This window comes from Hemitrygon akajei, chromosome 11 (genome assembly GCF_048418815.1).
Source record: "Hemitrygon akajei chromosome 11, sHemAka1.3, whole genome shotgun sequence".
Lineage (NCBI taxonomy): Eukaryota > Metazoa > Chordata > Chondrichthyes > Myliobatiformes > Dasyatidae > Hemitrygon > Hemitrygon akajei.
In genome coordinates, this window is record NC_133134.1 from 50,381,542 (window position 1) to 50,400,242 (window position 18,701).

General features: G+C 43.2%; 1 protein-coding gene across 2 annotated transcripts in view; it reads right to left on the minus strand.

Moving 5' to 3' along the window:
- Positions 1 to 18,701, minus strand: part of gsg1l (gsg1-like) — a 254,720-nt gene that overhangs the window by 53,790 nt on the left and 182,229 nt on the right. The gene's annotated exons all lie outside the window — the stretch shown is intronic.

The following is an 18,701-nucleotide window of genomic DNA, read 5'->3' on the forward strand; positions in this document are numbered from 1 at the left end:
GTAACTTATTTCAGTACTGATACATCCAAGTTCAGCTTCTGCCTCTCACTGCAGGGTGAATTCTATCACAATATGATTAGTGTCTCCCAAGGGATCATTTACCTTAAGCTCTCTAATCAAATCTGCTTCATTACGCAACACCTCATTCACTATTGACTTTTCCCTAGTGGGTTTAAGAAAAAGCTGCTTTAAAAAAACTCATAGGAATTCTACAAATTTCTTCCCATGGGACCAAGCACCAGTCTGATTTTCCCAATCTACCAGCATACTGAAATGTTATATAACTATTATAACATTCCCATTATTCAGGCCGTTTTTCACTCCCATTGTAATTTGTAACCCACATGTTGGCTACTGTTCAGGGGCCTGTATATAACTCCCATCAGGGTCTTTTTATCTTTGCAGTTTCTTAACTCTACCCACAATAAATCTACATCTTCCAATTGCGTGTCATCACTTTCTAAGGATTTGCTTTCATTTTTACAAGCAGAGCGACCCCACCCATTTGCCTACCTGCCTGAACTTTTGATACAAAGTGTATCCTGATTGACTGCCAGAGATAAGTTGTGTTTCACAGGAGGTTGGTGTTGACTCCACTAACTTTCATAGAAACATAGAAAACCTACAGCACAATACAGGCCCTTCGGCCCACAGAGCTGTGCCAAACATGTCCCTACCTTAGAACTACCTAGGCTTACCTATAGCCCTCTATTTTTCTAAGCTCCATATACCTATCCAGAAGTCTCCTATCATATCCACCTCCACCACCGCCACCGGCAGCCCATTCCACGCACTCATCACCCTCTGCGTAAAAAACTTACCCCTGACATCTCCTCTGTACCTACTTCCAAGCACCTTAAAATTATGTCCTCTCGTGTTATCCATTTCAGCCCTGGGAAAAAGCCTCTGACTATCCACACGATCAATGCCTCTCATCATCTTATATACCTCCATCAGGTCACCTCTCATCCTCCGTCACTCCAAGGAGAAAAGGCTGAGTTTACTCGCCCTTATGAGTTTACTCCAATCCAATCCAGGCAACATCCTTGTAAATCTCCTCTGCACCCTTTCTATGGTTTCCACGTCCTTCCTGTAGTGAGACGACCAGAATTGAGTACAGTACTCCAAGTGGAGTCTGACCAGGGTCCTATATAGCTGGAACATTTACCTCTCGGCTCTTAAACTCAATCCCATGATTGATGAAGGCCAATGCACTGTATGCTTTATTAACCACAGAGTCAACCCGCGTAGCAGCTTTGAGCATCCTATGGACTCAGACCCCAAGATCCCTCTGATTCTCCACACTGCCAAGAGTCTTACCATTAATGCTACGTAATAACTTAATGAACTGGATGACAGAATTGGTGGCTTTGTGTTCAAGTTTGTGGATGATATAAAGTTAGGTGGAGGGGCAGATAGTGTTCAGGAAGCAGAGAACTTGCAGAAGGTCTTAGACAGATTAGGGGAATGGGTGAAGAAGTGTAAGATTGAATATTGTGTAAGGAAGTGTTGCATTGCTTGTCCGAGAAAATCTTATGGCGGTGCTTTGGAAGGATAGATTACAGAGCTCCTCTAGGGAGGCTATTTGGGTGGAATTGAGGAATGGGAAAGGTGTAGTAACACTGATAGGAGTGTATTATAGGCCACCTAATGGGGAGCGTGAGTTGGAAGAGCAAATGTGTAAGGAGATAGCAGATATTTGTAGTAAACACAAGGTGGTGATTGTGGGAGATTTTAATTTTCCACACATAGATTGGGAAGCTCATTCTGTAAAAGGGCTGGATGGTTTAGAGTTTGTGAAATGTGTGCAGGATAGCTTTTTGCAACAATACATAGAAGTACCGACTAGAGATGGGGCAGTGTTGGATCTCCTGTTAGGGAATGCGATAGGTCAGCTGACAGATGTATGTGTTGGGGAGCACTTCGGGTCCAGTGATCACAATAGCATTAGCTTCAATATAATTATGGAGAAGGACAGGACTGGACCTAGAGTTGAGATTTTTGATTGGAGAAAGGCTAACTTTGAGGAGATGCGCAGGGATTTAGAGAGAGTGGAATGGGTCAAGTTGTTTTATGGGAAGGATGTAATAGAGAAATGGAGGTCATTTAAGGGTGAAATTATGAGGATACAGAATCTTTATGTTCCTGTTCGGTTGAAAGGAAAGGTTAAAGGTTTGAAAGCGCCATGGTTTTCAAGGGATATTAGAAACTTGGTTCGAAAAAAGAGGGATGTCTACAATAGATATAGGCAGCATGGAGTAAAGGAATTGCTCGAGGAATATAAAGAATGTAAAAGGAAACTTAAGAAAGAGATTAGAAAAGCTAAAAGAAGTTACGAGTTTGGTTTGGCAAATAAGGTGGAAGTAAATCCGAAAGGCTTCTACAGTTATATTAAAAGCAAGAGGATAGTGAGGGATAAAATTGGTCCCTTAGAGAATCAGGGTGGTCAGCTATGTGTGGAGCCGAGGGAGATGGGAGAGATTTTGAACGATTTCTTCTCTTCGGTATTCACTAAGGAGAAGGATATTGAATGGTGTAAGGTGTGGGAAACAAGTAAGGAAGTTATGGAACCTATGACAATTAAAGAGGTGGAAGTACTGGCGCTTTTAAGAAATTTAAAAGTGGATAAATCTCCGGGTCCTGACCGGATATTCCCCAGGACCTTGAGGGAAGTTTGTGTAGAGATAGCAGGAGCTCTGACGGAGATCTTTCAGATGTCATTAGAAACAGGGATTGTGCCGGAGGATTGGCGTATTGCTCATGTGGTTCCATTGTTTAAAAAGGGTTCTAGAAGTAAGCCTGGCAATTATAGACCTGTCAGTTTGACATCAGTGGTGGGTAAATTAATGGAAAGTATTCTTAGAGATAGTATTTATAATTATCTGGATAGACAGGATCTGATTAGGAGTAGCCAGCATGGATTTGTGCGTGGAAGGTCATGTTTGACAAACCTTATTGAATTTTTTGAAGTAGTTACGAGGAATGTTGACGAGGGTAAGGCAGTGGATGTAGTCTATATGGACTTCAGCAAGGCCTTTGACAAAGTTCCACATGGAAGGTTAGTTAAGAAGGTTCAGTCGTTAGGTATTAATGCTGGAGTAATAAAATGGATTCAACAGTGGCTAGATGGGAGATGCCAGAGAGTAGTGGTGGATAATTGTTTATCGGGATGGAGGACGGTGACTAGCGGGGTGCCTCAGGGATCTGTTTTGGGCCCAATGTTGTTTGTAATATACATAAATGATCTGGATGATGGGGTGGTAAATTGGATTAGTAAGTATGCTGATGATACTAAGGTAGGAGGTGTTGTGGATAATGAGGTGGGTTTTCAAAGCTTGCAGGGAGATTTATGCCGGTTAGAAGAATGGGCTGAACGTTGGCAGATGGAGTTTAATGCTGAGAAGTGTGAGGTTCTACATTTTGGCAGGAATAATCCAAATAGAACATACAGGGTAAATGGTAGGGCATTGAGGAATGCAGTGGAACAGAGAGATCTAGGAATAACAGTGCATAGTTCCCTGAAGGTGGAGTCTCATGTAGATAGGGTGGTGAAGAAGGCTTTTGGAACGCTGGCCTTTATAAATCAGAGCATTGAGTACAGAAGTTGGGATGTAATGTTAAAATTGTACAAGGCATTGGTAAGGCCAAATTTGGAATATTGTGTACAGTTCTGGTCACCGAATTATAGGAAAGATATCAATAAATTAGAGAGAGTGCAGAGACGATTTACTAGGATGTTACCTGGGTTTCAGCACTTAAGTTACAGAGAAAGGTTGAACAAGTTAGGTCTCTATTCATTGGAGCGTAGAAGGTTGAGGGGGGATTTGATCGAGGTATTTAAAATGTTGAGAGGGATAGATAGAGTTGACGTGAATAGGCTGTTTCCATTGAGAGTAGGGGAGATTCAAACGAGAGGACATGATTTGAGAGTTAGGGGGCAAAAGTTTAAGGGAAACACGAGGGGGTATTTCTTTACTCAGAGAGTGATAGCTGTGTGGAATGAGCTTCCTGTAGAAGTAGTAGAGGCCAGTTCAGTTGTGTCATTTAAGGTAAAATTGGATAGGTATATGGATAGGAAAGGAGTGGAGGGTTATGGGCTGAGTGCGGGTAGGTGGGACTAGGTGAGATTAAGAGTTCGGCACGGACTAGGAGGGCCGGAATGGCCTGTTTCCGTGCTGTGATTGTTATATGGTTATATGGTTATATGGTCATGCACTTTGGTAGAAGGAGTAAAGACAGTGACTCTTCTAAAAGGGCAACAAATTCAGAAATAGGAGGTGCAAAGGAACTTGTGTGTCGTAGTGCAGGGTTCCCTAAAGGACAACCTTCAGGCTGGGTTGGTGATAAGGAAGGCAAATGCAATGCTAGCATTCATTTCGAGAGAACTAGAATATAAAAACAAGGATGTAATACTGAAACTTTATAATGCATTGGTCAGACATCATTTGGAGTACTGTGAGCAGTTCTGGACTCCATATCTAAGAAAGGATGTGCTGGCATTGGAGAGGGTCCAGAGAAGGTTACAAATTATAATGGGAGTTAGAAACAGCATAAATAAAGGGCAAACACGAGGAAATCTGCAGATGCTGGAAATTCAATCAACACACACAAAATGCTGGTGGAACACAGCAGGCCAGGCAGCATCTATAGGGAGAAGCACTGTCGACGTTTCAGGCCGAGACCCTTCGTCAGGAATAAAGGGCAATGTTATGATGGTCATAGAAGGCTACAGGGAAATAGTCAGCCCTAAGTTCACTTCTTTTCATTTTATATGTTAGTTACTTGGATGACAGAATTATTCGCTTTGTGGCCAAGTTTGCGTCCAATACAGTGGAGAACAGTTAAAGAAGTGTCAGATGGAATACAGTGTGGGGAAGTGTATGGTCATGCACTTCAGTAGAAAGAATATAGGTGTAAACTATTTTCTAAACGGGGACAAAATTCAGAAATCAGGGGTGCAAAGGGACATGGGAGTCCTTGTGCAGGATTCCCGGAAAGTCAACTTGCAGGTTGAGTCGGTGGTGAGGAAGGCAAATGCAATGTTAGCATTCCTTTGCAGAGGACCAGGATATACAAACAAGGACTTCGTAAAGCAAAGGCTTATAAGGCACTTGGAGTATTGTGAGCAGTTTTGTGGCCCCTATTTAAGAAACTACGTGCTGGCATTGGAGAGGGTCCAGAGGAGGTTTACGAGAATGATCCCAGGATTGGAAAGGTTAACATATAAGAAGAGTTTGATTGCTCTAGGTCTGTACTTGCTGGAATTTAGAAGAATAAGGAGATCTCATTAAAACTTATTGAATATTGAAAGGCCTAGATAAAGTACACGGCCAGGATGTTTCTAGCAGCGGACCGAATCAAGAATGTCCCTTTAAAACAGAGATTAGGACAAATTCATTTAGCGAGAAGATGATGTGCCTGTGGAATTCATTGCTGCAGTCAGCTGTAGAGGCCAACTCATTGGGTTTATTTGTTTGTGCGTCATATCAACATAGGTTGATATGTTCTTGAATAGTAAGGGTGTTAAAGGTTATGGGGAAAGGCAAGAGAATGGTTTGAAGCGAAAATAAATCAGACATGCTCAATTGGTGGAGCAGGCTCGATGAGCCGAGTGGCCTAATTTTGCTCGTCTGTCTTATGAAAGTTAGCTTGAAATGATAGATTTATACAATTACAAATAAATAGTAAGAAGGCCGAGGATTGGTTGACTTGAAATCAACAGAGGATAACAACAAATTAAAAAGAATGAGAAAATATAATACAAGAACAAACTAGCAAGAAATATTAAATCAGGTTGTTAACATTTCCACAAGGACATAAAGAGTGTAACAATGTAAGTGTGGCCCTGTTAAAAGCGGAAACTGAATTAATAAAGGAAAATGGCAAAGCTGGTAAAAACAATTGCTGTATAAATTAGATGAAACAGAGAAAAGAACTTAAAAGAGTATTGTCAGAGAAAAAATATGAGGCAAATGTAACCATATCTGCAGCAAGGACCGTGTCAAACTGTACTTCCACCAATGGGTCTTGGTGGTTGTACATTAAAGGCACTTTGAGATTCACACACCCACACAGTGAATTGCCTCAAGAAAACCAAAGACGCACAAACTATAAAAAGATAGAAGTACATTGTCCATCTCCCTCCTCCTTTTGGCCCACTATAGCTTTTGAGAGCTATTCACAGCCAGGGTGCAACGTGTCTGGTTTGATCTCCTTTGCCTTTAGACATGCTAAATGGTCATAAGCTGTTTAGTTAAAAACAATTCCACCAAGAAAACAAATCTGCTTCAACTGAAACTTTTCAAGGGCCGATTTGTCTTTAATAGCCAAACAAACACATAATTACTCCAATCAAATGCCAACTGCGCCTCAAGGGCAGATTTATGTGTTGAAGAGTGTGTCATCAATTATAGTAAGGATGTCTCAGACCATCACAAACAAAATGAAGGCAACAATTCATCAGGCAAGGGAAGCAGACAGTAGCAGTCATGTTTTTCTTCCACTTGTAACTCTGTCGTAAGACAGCGATATTGTATTCTCCCACCTGCAATGTTATGTATATTGAGGCTTTGTTTCATATTAGAATTGGATAAAAAGCAGACAACAAGCTGAAAAGTGGGAGGATGTTAGACTATACTACATATATAGGAAACAGGGAGCAAATAAGGTACCTGAGGAGTATAAAAAGTGCAAAAAAATACTTAAGAAAGAAATCAGGAGGGCTCAAAGAAGACATGAGGTAGCTTTGGCAGTCAGGGTGAAGGATAATCCAAAGAGCTTCTACAGGTATATTAAGAGCAAAGGCATAGTAAGGGATAAAATTGGTCCTCTTGAAGATCAGAGTGGTCGGCTGTGTATGGAACAAAAAGAAATGGGGGGAGATCTTAAATGGGTTTTTTGCATCTGTATTTACTAAGGAAACTGGCATGGAGTCAATGGAAATAAGGCAAACAAGTAGTGAGGTCATGGAACCTATACAGATTGAAGAGGAGGAGGTGCTTGCTATCTTGAGGCAAATCAGAGTAGATAAATCCCCAGGACCTGACAGGGTATTCCCTCGGACCTTGAAGGAGACTAGTGTTGAAATTGCAGGGGCCCTGGCAGATATATCTATAATGTCGGTATCTACGGGTGAGGTGCCAGAGGATTGGAGGATAGCTCATGTTGTTCCGTTGTTTAAAAAAGGCTCTAAAAGTAATCCAGGAAATTATAGGCTGGTGAGTTTGACGTCAATAGTAGGTAAATTATTGGAAGGAGTACTAAGAAATAGGATCTACAAGTATTTAGATAGACAGGGACTTATTAGGAAGTCAACATGGCTTTGTGCATGGTTGTCATGTTTAACAAATCTATTAGAGTTTTTCGAGAAGGTTACAAGGAAAGTGGATGAAAGGAAGGCAGTGGATGTTGTCTACATGGACTACATGAATCTTCCTAACTAACCTTCCATACGGGACCTTTGACAAGGTCCCGTATGGAAGGTTAGTTAGGAAGATTCAGTCGCTAGGTATACATGGTGAGGTAGTAAATTGGATTAGACATTGGCTCAATGGGGGAAGCCAAAGAGTGGTAGTGGAGGATTGCTTCTCTGAGTGGAGGCCTGTGACTAGTGGTGTGCCACAGGGATCAGTGCTGGGTCCATTGTTATTTGTCATCTATATCAATGATCTGGATGATAATGTGGTAAATTGGGTCAGCAAATTTGCTGATGATACAAAGATTGGAGGTGTAGTGGACAGTGAGGAAGATTTTCAAAGCTTGCAGAGGGATTTGGACCAGCTGGAAAAATGGGCTGAAAAATGGCAGATGGAGTTTAATACAGACAAGTGTGAGGTATTGCACTTTGGAAGGAAAAACCAAGGTAGAACATACAAGGTAAATGGTAGGGCACTGAAGAGTGCAGTAGAACAGAGGGATCTAGGAATACAGAGACAAAATTCCCTAAAAGTGGTATCACAGGTAGATAGGGTAGTAAAGAGAGCTTTTGGTACATTACCCTTTATAAATCAAAGTATTGAATATAAGAGTTGGAATGTTATGGTGAAGTTGTATAAGGCATTGGTGAGGCCGAATTTGGAGTATTGTGTGCAGTTTTGGTCACTGAATTACAGGAAGGATATTAATAAGGTTGAAAGAGTGCAGAGAAGGTTTATGAGGATGTTGCCGGGACTTGAGAAACTGAGTTACAGAGAAAGGTTGAATAGGTTAGGACTTTATTCCCTGGAGCGTAGAAGAATGAGGGGAGATTTGATAGAGGTATATAAAATGATGATGGGTATAGATAGAGTGAATGCAAGCAGGCTTTTTCCACTGAGGTTAGGGGAGAAAAAAAACCAGAGGACATAGGTTAAGGGTGAAGGGGGAAAAGTTTAATGGAACATTAAGGGGGGGGGGCTTCTTCACACAGAGAGTGGTGGAAGTGTGGAATGAGCTGCCAGATGAAGTGGTGAATGCGGGCTCACTTTTAACATTTAAGAAAAACTTAGACAGGTACATGGATGAGAGGTGTATGGAGGGATATGGTCCAGGAGCCAGTCAGTGGGACTAGGCAGAAAAATGGTTTGGCACAGCCAAGAAGGGCCGAAGGGCCTGTTTCTGTGCTGTAATGTTCTATGGTTCTATGTATCTCTTCGCTCAGGTAGGGACAGGAACACTGTCAAAGGAATGCTGCCATTACAGGTGACACAAACTATAAGGGTATAATTTTAAAAGTCATTGCCCTAGCAAAAAAGTGTACTGCTGTCAGGGAAGGGTAATCTGGTCAGTCTCCAAAGGTCATGTCTCATCGATCGTTAGGAGATGGTTCCAGAGATCTGTGAATACAAAGGTCTCAGCTCATAGAATGAAAGGATAGAAAGGGAGGCTACTGCAGTTTAACATACACGAAGATTACTATAATCCCTCAAGATCAAGTTTAAAGAAATTCACTTGAAATAAGTTTAAAGAAATAACTTTGGAATAAGAAAGTTTCTTGTCACTTATTAAATAACTATCAGTCCTCTGCACCACCTGCAGTAATTCAATCAGCAGCCTAATTTAAACATGATAAACAAGTGAAGCCCCACATAAATTGAAAGGACCAAAGACTAACAATTCCCTGAGAAGGTGAATGCATTGCTTGTGACCTTTTGAAATTTTCTTGATACTGGAAAGCATCCATAGACAGGAAAACAGGAAATGGAAATTCAAATGACTGTAGCCGCTGGAGCTTGAAGTAAAACAAACTGCTGGGTGAACCCAGAGGGTCAGGCAGCTTCTGTGGATGCAGAGGGATGATTGAAGATCCATTAGGACAAAATACAACTACACAAGGAAAGAGGGAACATTAAAAGAGAGAAGTACAAGCTAGTTAACCCAATACAACACACACAAAATACTGGAGGAACTCAGCAGGTCAGGCAGCATCCATGGAAAAGGGTAAACAGTCAGCGATTTGAGCCGCGACCCTTCTTCAAGACTCTGCTAATTTATTGTTATATATTTAACCAAATATCTAGCATTAAGAGATTATGGAAACAACTATTATGGATTACATAGAACATCAAGATAAAATTAGGCATACTCAAGATTGTTCTTTAATTAAAGGGAAGTTGTGTTTGCTATATTTTTATAGTACTTTGAATGTGCAACTATCAAGGTAGATAAAGAACAAGTCAATGTAGTGAATTTGGATTTCCAAACAGCTTTAGATGCCATATAAAACATGACTGCACTAAAGAAGATCTCATAATGTTGGGGGCTATGAATTAGCAAAATTAAGAATGAGCTAAATAAGCAAATAAATAACAATAAACAGTATTCATTTTGGCAAACTGTAAATATTAAAGTGTCATAGGGAACACAGTAAAGGTGTCAGCTGCTTACAGTCCATACTAAGAACCTAGATGTAGTGACAAAGTATATCTACATAGCAAGCTCTAATAAAGAAATGTTGTAGCACTGTGCCAAGAACATTTCGGCTCTCATGTGGAGTGAGTTTGCTGTCCACCCATCCTGTGTGATTACATAATGTCAGACAATCACAATGCCACTGTGAAGAATTAGGCCTGCATTCAGCTGCAAGTTTCCACTGGGGAAGAGCATTGAGAAAGTTTGAACTTTGTTCAGTGCCTAGTGGTGAGTCATAAATAAATATCTCAAGGTTAGACCAACTACTATAAAATATTTAAAGCATTCAGAAGTACCTCTTTTTAACCCCTGCAATGGATGCTCCATCATCTTCCCACCCTGCCTTCACATTGCATCTATAGCTCAGTCTGTGCCACAGCTTAGAACATAGAACAGTACAAAATAGGGACAGGTCCTGCAGCCCACAACGTTGTGCTGAACCAGCTGAAAAGTAAATCAAAAACCCCAGAAAATGAATCCCTTCTACCTACACAATGTCCATATTCTTCTAGCTTCCTCACATTTGTTTGCTTATCTGAACATCTCTTAAAAGTCTCTGATGCATCTTCCTCTACCATTCCAGCTATCCACCACTCTCTAAGTAAAGAACTTACCCCTGACATCCCCCTTGAACCTACCCCCTCTTACCTTCGATGCCTGCCCTCTCGTATTAGAAGTCTCCACCCTGGGATAAAGCTACTCTCTGTCTACTCTGTCTATGTTTCTTATAATCATATAAACCTCTATCTGATCTCCCCTCAGCCTCCACCGCTCCAGAGAAAACAACTCAAGTTTATCCAGCCTCTTGTGATAGCACATGCCCTCTTCTGCACCCTCTCCAAAACCTTAATGTCCTTCCTCTGGTGGGGTGACCAGAACTGTATGCAATACTCCAGATGTGGCCTAACCACAGTTCTATAAAATTGCAACATAACCTCTTTACTTTTGAACCCAATGCCTTGATTATTAAAAGCAAGCATTCCATAAGCCTTGTTAACCGCCCTATCGACTTGTGTGGTCACTTTCAAGGATCTATGAACTTGGACCCCAAGATCTCTCTGCTCAGCAACACCGTTAAGGGTCTTGTCTTTAACAGTGTACTGTCTCCTTGCATTTGCCCTACCAAGGTGGAACTCCTCACATTTATCTGAGTTAAGCTCCATCTGCCATTTCTCTGTCCATATCTGCAACTGATCTATATTGTGCTGTATTCTTTGCCAGTCTTAGCCACTGTGGACAACTACACCAACCTCAGTATCATCTGGAAACTTACTAACCCATCCATCTACGTTTTCATCCAGGTCATTTATATACATCACAAACAGCAGAGGTCCCAGTACAGACCCCTGTGGAACACCACTAACTACAGACCTCCAGTTTGATAAGTCCCTTCAACCACTACCCTCTGTCTTCCATGCACAAACTAATTCTAAATCCAAACAGCTAATCTGCCACGGACTCCATGCACCCTAATCTTCTGGAGGAACTTTGTCAAATGCCTTCCTAAGATCGATATAAACAAAATCCATTGCTCTTTCTTCATCAATCTCTTTTGTCACCTTGTCAAAAACTTAATCAAGTTGGTAAGACACAAAGCCTTGATGGCTCTCACCAATTAGGTGATGGGTTTCATCCAAATAGGATGACTGGTATTGTCAATGCATCATGATAAGTTAGAATTAATGATTAATTAACTGATTAAGACTCTCATTGTTTATGCTTCTTGGGGGCAGTCCATGAAGATTAGGTAATGTGTGTATTCTGCAGACTGTCTCACCATAAGTTAAGTGGTGAGGATACCAAACTGGAGAGCAGAAGAATGAGGGGAGATGTGATAGAGGTATAAAAATTATTAGGGGTATAGACAGGGTAAATGCAAGCAGGATTTTTCCACTGAGGTTGGGTGAGGTGACAGCTAGAGGTTATGGGCTAAGGGTAAAACGTAAAATGGTTAAGGGGAAAATGAGAGGGAACTTCTTCACTTAGAGAGTGGTGAGAGTCTGAAATGAGCTGCCAACAGAGGCGGTGGATGCAGTTTCTATTTCACCATTTAAGAGAAATTTGGATAGGTACATGGAGGAGGGGTGGTGGCATGGAGGGCTAAGATTGGGTTGCAGGTTGATGGGACTGGACAGATTAATAGATTGGCATGGTTTAGTTGGGTCAAATGGACTGTTTCTATGCTGTAGTGCTCTATGACAATCACTTCTCTAGGACAGAGCTATCTAAAATGTCACAAATGTTCTTGGAATGATGCAAGTATCCTCACACTGTCCCAAAAGCAACAGGAGGTGTGATAGACGGATTGTCTGTAATGTTCCAAGCATAGCTCTCAAATGAACACCCACTGCAGAAATTACCTGTATTCAATTTGTACAGAAAGCCTGTGGGTTTTATTCAATAGTGTTTCAACAGCGTAGAGTGAGAGTGGCTATCCCTTCACATATGGAAAGTCAGCAGTGAAAGGCAGCAAGGTGCACCTGTGGTTGTGTTGAGGTTGGGAAGCTGGTGACCCAGGTGGATCATTCCTGAGTCCAATATTCTCTCAGCAGTAGTGATTTGTTGCTACATCTGCAGTTTATTGTGTTTGTATTGTTGTCCTGTGGGATAATGTGCAAAAGTGCAAGAGTCTTAGGCATATAAATACTGTATATCGCTAGGGTGCCTAAAACATTTTGCATTACTGCAGTAATTTTATGTTTTGCACTGTACTGCTGTTGCTGCAGTAATAAAAACAAATTACATGATGTTTGTTATTGATGATAAACCTGATTCTGATATGGGTGTCTATTGTGGACTGAGAGTAGGAAGGGGCAGGGAGAGGGGAATCATGGTTGGGAAAAGGGGAAGGGAGAGAAAAGGGAGCAGGAAGCACCAGAGAGACATTCTGTAATGATCAATAAACCAATTGGGCTGGGTGTATCTGCAGCAGTGCCACCGGTCCCACACCCCTTCCCTCTGGCACACCTTCTCTGCCACGTGTTCCACACCCCTTCCCCTGGCACTCCTTCTCTGCCACCTGTCCCAAACCCCTTCCCCCTGGCACTTCTTCTCTGCCACCTGTCCCATACCCCTTCCCCCGGCACTTCTTCTCTGCCACCTGTCCCACACCCTTCTTGCAGCGCCATTCCCAACATCCTTTGCTCCTGCCAGATTTACAAACTCGCTCTCCACTCCACATTGACAAATACAGTCCGATGCATCCTAGCTACATATATGTGCCTAAGACTTTTGCATCGTACTGTATAATATCCCCCGAGTGGCTGGTACATAGAACATAGAATAGTACAGCACATTACAGGCCCTTCGGCCCATAATATTGTGCCGATCCTCAAACCCTGCTTCCCATAAAAGCCCCACCTTAAATTCCTCCATATGTCTTCATGTTTTGACAAGAAATTGAAGTACTTTAGTGAATTTCTTAGAGAGGATTATGTTTTCTTCCCGTAATTAAGTTTCGTGTTTTGTGGTATCACTAATTATGCCTACATTTATTTCTAACTGCCCTTGAAAAGGCGGGAATGAACTGTCCTCTTGAGTCACTGCTGTCCTTCTAGTGAAGGTGGAGTTTGGTGGGAGGAGTGGAGCTCCAGGATTTGGACTCAGTGACAACAAAGGACCTCCAAGAGGACCACAACCTTATCATGGTTTGGGGGCCCGCAAGCCTCAATGACCCAAAAAGCTGCATTTGCTGGAGTGCTTCGGCCCGTGGTGGGATCACCCATGTCAAACAGGCCAAAGGGTAAACGACAGATTAAGAGTGGTTTACCAGTCCCACGAGTTTGGGGGAACAACCCTGGTTGGTAAAACAAAACTGTTACGAAGAGAGCAAGGAAGAATCCTTCTACATCTGTATGTGATGCGACAGACAGAGATGGTGATCTTGACTGCTGCCCTAAATATCAGCAGGCATAATGGGCAGTAAGTAAGTAAGAAAGACAACAATGGAACAGTGATATATTTCCAAATGGGGATAACACACGGCTTGGAGAGGAACCTTCGGGAGCTGGTGTTACTGTACGTTTTCTACCCTCATCTTCCATAGTACAGAGTGAGAGTCTGGGGGCAGCTGCTGGAGTGGCCAGCGTGTTTTTCAGATTGTGCACACTGCCATCTCTGTGCTTCAGAGGTGGAAGGAGTGAAGGTTTAGGATTGTTAATGGGTGTTATCCTGGAACAGGATTCATTGGCCAGCTTGGTTACTAACTATAAAGCCATTCTTGACAATGGACATTGATCCAACCACGTCATCCTCACCCAGATTACATTCTGTACCCTGATTACTTTATCCAGGTGCTTCTGCATGGAAGAGCACTGATTCCTCGGCTGAGGGAGGATAGTAGGTGGAAGTGAGGAGGAATCAAAAGCAGCATTTAATAGATGCATGGTGATCTGACAATCAACAGGATGGATCCACATTCTACAGTCTTGCAACATACAGTGGTGAATGGTGAGGATTTTAAAATAAAACAGGAGGAAAAGTTTTCAAGAATACTCCGATCCTCGGTGATGGCCGGGCCCAGCCCGTAGGTGCTAAAGGTAAGACTGAGGAATTCATAACTTTGCTGAGTGAATGATCCAGTTCCTCTCGAGATCCAAACTTGAACAAAATATCTGAATACCAGAGAAGTGTTTCAAGTGTCTGACGTTGACCAGATGTAGCTTCAAGGAGACCATGAAAAGCTAGGGTTTGTCAAGAGGAAGATAATCCAGTGGTTGGAATTACAATCTGCACTAAAAACAGTAGTTCAGCATGTTAGAGATGAACTATCCCTGTCCCCAAACATCACAGCAGGAGTTCATTAGGGAAGTGCCCTAAGTCCAATCATCTTTAGCTACTTCACCAATGAATTCTCTTCTAATGAAGGTCTGAATTGGGTACGTTTGTTGATGATTATCCAGTGCCACAATGCTTTGTTGTTCACAATACCTCAGCACATGAAGCAGCCTCTGCTTGAGTGCAGCACGACCTCAACAGCAAGTGACCCATAAGTAACAAGCAATTACCAGCATCTTGGTATTCAATCTCCGTCTACCTTCTCTCAACAGCCTCCAGCTCCACCATCAATAAACCGGCAAATCCCACAGCCAACTACAGGTGAAGAACATGGCATCAGCGAACAACGTGGCCAAAGTCAACGTCCTTCAGACAGTTCGTGAAACTACTTCTTTTACTTCTTCTTTGAAATATGATTCTGCTGCTTTTGGAACGGGCGATTTACATTTTCTCAGTGTGTTTTCAGGCCGATCGAGCAGTCAGCTTTGCTGTCTCTGAATGAATCTGGTGAGGTTTGGAGTGGAGTGCACGGCCTAGAGCTCAAGTGTCAAGCAAGATTGAAAACAATGAGGATGAAAGCAGAAGGCAAGCGGGTGTCCAGCACCACCATCTGCCTGCATTTGATTGGTCTCCCTCTCCCTACCGCTCGTACTGGAGGAAGGAGTTTACATTCGATTGGTCTCCCTCTCCCTACCGCTCGTACCGGAGGAAGGAGTTTACATTCGATTGGTCTCCCTCTCCCTACCGCTCGTACCGGAGGAAGGAGTTTACATTCGATTGGTCTCTCTCTCTCCCTATCGCTTGTACCGGAGGAATGAGTTTACATTCGATTGGTCTCCCTCTCCCTATCGCTCATACCAGAGGAAGGAGTTTACATTCGATTGGTCTCTCTCTCTCCCTATCGCTTGTACCGGAGGAATGAGTTTACATTCGATTGGTCTCCCTCTCCCTATCGCTCATACCGGAGGAAGGATTTTACATTCGATTGGTCTCTCTCTCCCTATTGCTCGTACTGGAGAAAGGAGTTTACATTTGACTGGTCTCTCTCTCTCCCTATCGCTTGTACTGGAGGAAGGATTTTACATTTGACTGGTCTCTCTCTCTCTCCCTCCCGCTCAGTGATGCTGCTGGAGGGAGTGTTAGGTCTTGGGCAAGGTTTACTTGACGCTGTTTGTGGTTGGACTCTGCAGTTCATGCTTTTCCTTTATTATTGCTAATCTGTGCAGCTTTGATCAGGGCGGACTGGCTCACACTGCCTGCAGTCAACGAACGACACAGCGCTAACTTGAACTGGACTGAACTGAAATGAACGTTCCTAGACTGTTTCAATGACTGTGTTTTGATGTTTTAAATTTTGTGTTTTTGCTCGTTTCTGGCACTTGCTCGATTTGTTCTTCTTTTGTGCACTGGGTGTTTGATGTTTTCTGCGAGCGGGTTCCACGGTGTTTCCTTGTTTCATGGAAAGACAAATCTCAGGGTTGTACACTGCACACATACTTTGACAATAAATGTACTTTGAACTTCGAACATTAATATTGTGGACACAAGGGGCTGGCCATCCTGCTGCTCATCACTTGGGCCTTGGCACACTAAAAAGCTTTCCACCATTTACAAGATAAAGTCAGGACAGTGATAGAATTCTCTCCATTGCCTAGAGGAGTGCATCTCCAACAACCCTCAGGAAGCTCAACTCCACTCAGGAAAAAGAAAACCACCAGACTGGTACTCAATCCACCATCCTAACATTCCTTCCCGAACCGCAGGTGCACAGTGGCTGTGGTGTGGCGTGGATAAACGAACAACTGATGTTAAGATCCACCATCTTAGAGGCTTGTAACGAACACGGAAAGTGCTGGGAACACTCATCAAACCGAGATCCTCCAACCTGAGATGATTAACTCTGTTTCTCTTTCCACAAGTGCTGTCTGACTTGTTGAATGTTTACAGAAATTTCTGTTCTTCGTTTCAGGTTTCCAGCAGCTATAGTTTTTTTTTTGTAATTTTCATCTTGGAAGTTTGATCTTATTGATCCTGTCTACTTGCCAGTGGATTCTGGCCAAAAGCCTGGGGAAACCTGGTTCAAATGTATTTCCAGCAGAGGGACACTGAAAAGTAATATTTCACTTCCATTTCCCTTTAGAGGAGCCAGTGCAGAGGAGTTAAAGGTTACTGTTCTTTTTGCATTTACTGTAAGACAGCCAGTGGTGTATCAGTTTCATAATGGTTGACAAATATGCATATGGTTCCATGATCATATTATTTATTTTGAGGAATTAATATCACTAATTGACTGCTTCCATTAAAATAATTTTAATCTGTTTTTAGTTTAAATTACTTAATCTAATCTGCTTCTGAAAAAGGGAACATCACTTATTTTAAAAAAACTTTATCTATTTTGGGGGAATTTTTCTTTGGATAGATTTTTAAATTTAGATATGAACAAATATCCAAACTAGGAGGTGGAGAGGCCACTCGGCCCGCGAGCTTGTTCTCGTTCTTGAGGCCCCTCCGCTGGTCAGGGTCATCCGTGGATGTTGTGTCTCCGATGTCTACGTGATACACAAGGCAGGGCAGCACGACATGGAGAGCCAGCTGTGGCTCTTGTAGCGGGCTCCCCCTCTCCACGCAGCTGAGGAACGGCAGAGACTGATACAGTCTGGCAGGAGTTGCCAGTCAGCACTGAACTCAACGTAGGACTCCAGCTCTGGATTTCCCTCACTCCTGAAGACTTGCCCATGAGTGGGTATAGCCACCATGCAGTGGAGGTATGAGATCAGAGTTTTCCCTCTCCTAGATGAGCTGTCTACCATGGCTAAAGAGCCTGATTTGTCCGAAACAATGGTTTTAAGGCACCAGTACCCTGCCTTACCTGCTTCTCCTGCCATTTGAAACAGCTCCAGTGGACTTAGTTGCTAAGCCCCAAGTGAAGGTCCAGAGCGGGACCTGGTTGTCAGAGGCCATTTGAGACGCAAGCCTCTGGGAGAATTTCATAGATAGTGGGAGCTTATTCCATGTGGTGTATGGGGTGTCCAGGGAGGGGTAGCACCTCTGGTAAAGGGGCTTGTCGTGTCCATTCTGGCACAGATCGTTCACCTTTGGTCCTCACTGGACACTCAAACCTGTGGCTCCACGTCGCTGTTTCCACGTGACAGCGGCCACTGTCCTAGCATGTGAAGTCAGCTCTTGTAGACTGGGCGGATGAGATTCACGGTGAGATCCAATGGCTCAGGAGGCGGTACTGCAACGGTCCATGGAGACAAAGGACATGACAAGGCACAGAAGACATCATGGTCATCCACTGCAATTGAAGCAGACCACAGTTGTGACTTGGGTCCAGGGCAATGGCTTTTGCACTTCAAAAACTCTCCCACACAGGTTTCCTGTCATCACTGAATATGATGATCAGCCACCACAGGGAGCTTATCCCCACTACCATCCCCAGAAATTACAACCTTAAGGAACCTGTTCTAAATTCCAATAACGTAATTGCTGACTTGTTCAGCATAACCCTGCTGGACATTAAGAGCTTGAAGTACTGCAGTTCTGCCCCATTGGCATGTTGCTCGTTGGTGGAGAAAATGACAGAGTTGGACGGTGCGGGCCATGATGCTGCCTGCGTCAGGGGGGCATCGGAGGATGCGGCGTGCAGTCTACCAGCGAGTGATCGGCTCAGTCGCCTTTCTTGTGATCGCAAGCCCCCACTGGACATTGTTAATGTAGAATCTACAAGTCCGATTCACTGACTTAGTGGAGGACGATAAGGGGAGCCGCCTGGCCTCGTGGTAGTGAGGACAAGGCCTCAAGCCGAGAAGTCGTCTGTTAACAGCCACCCACGAGAGAGGTGTCAGAGTCGACGTACCCCACTGGATATGGGGTGGTCCAGCATCCAAGTTGCAGTCGGTGCTGCCCCCAGTGGACACTCAGCAGAAGACAAGCTGTTTCGTGTTCAGCTGAAACATTCATAGACTCAGAGTCCGTGACTATTTTACTCATACCTTACATGTGCCTTGTGCTGTGTATGACTCTTGGTACTGTGT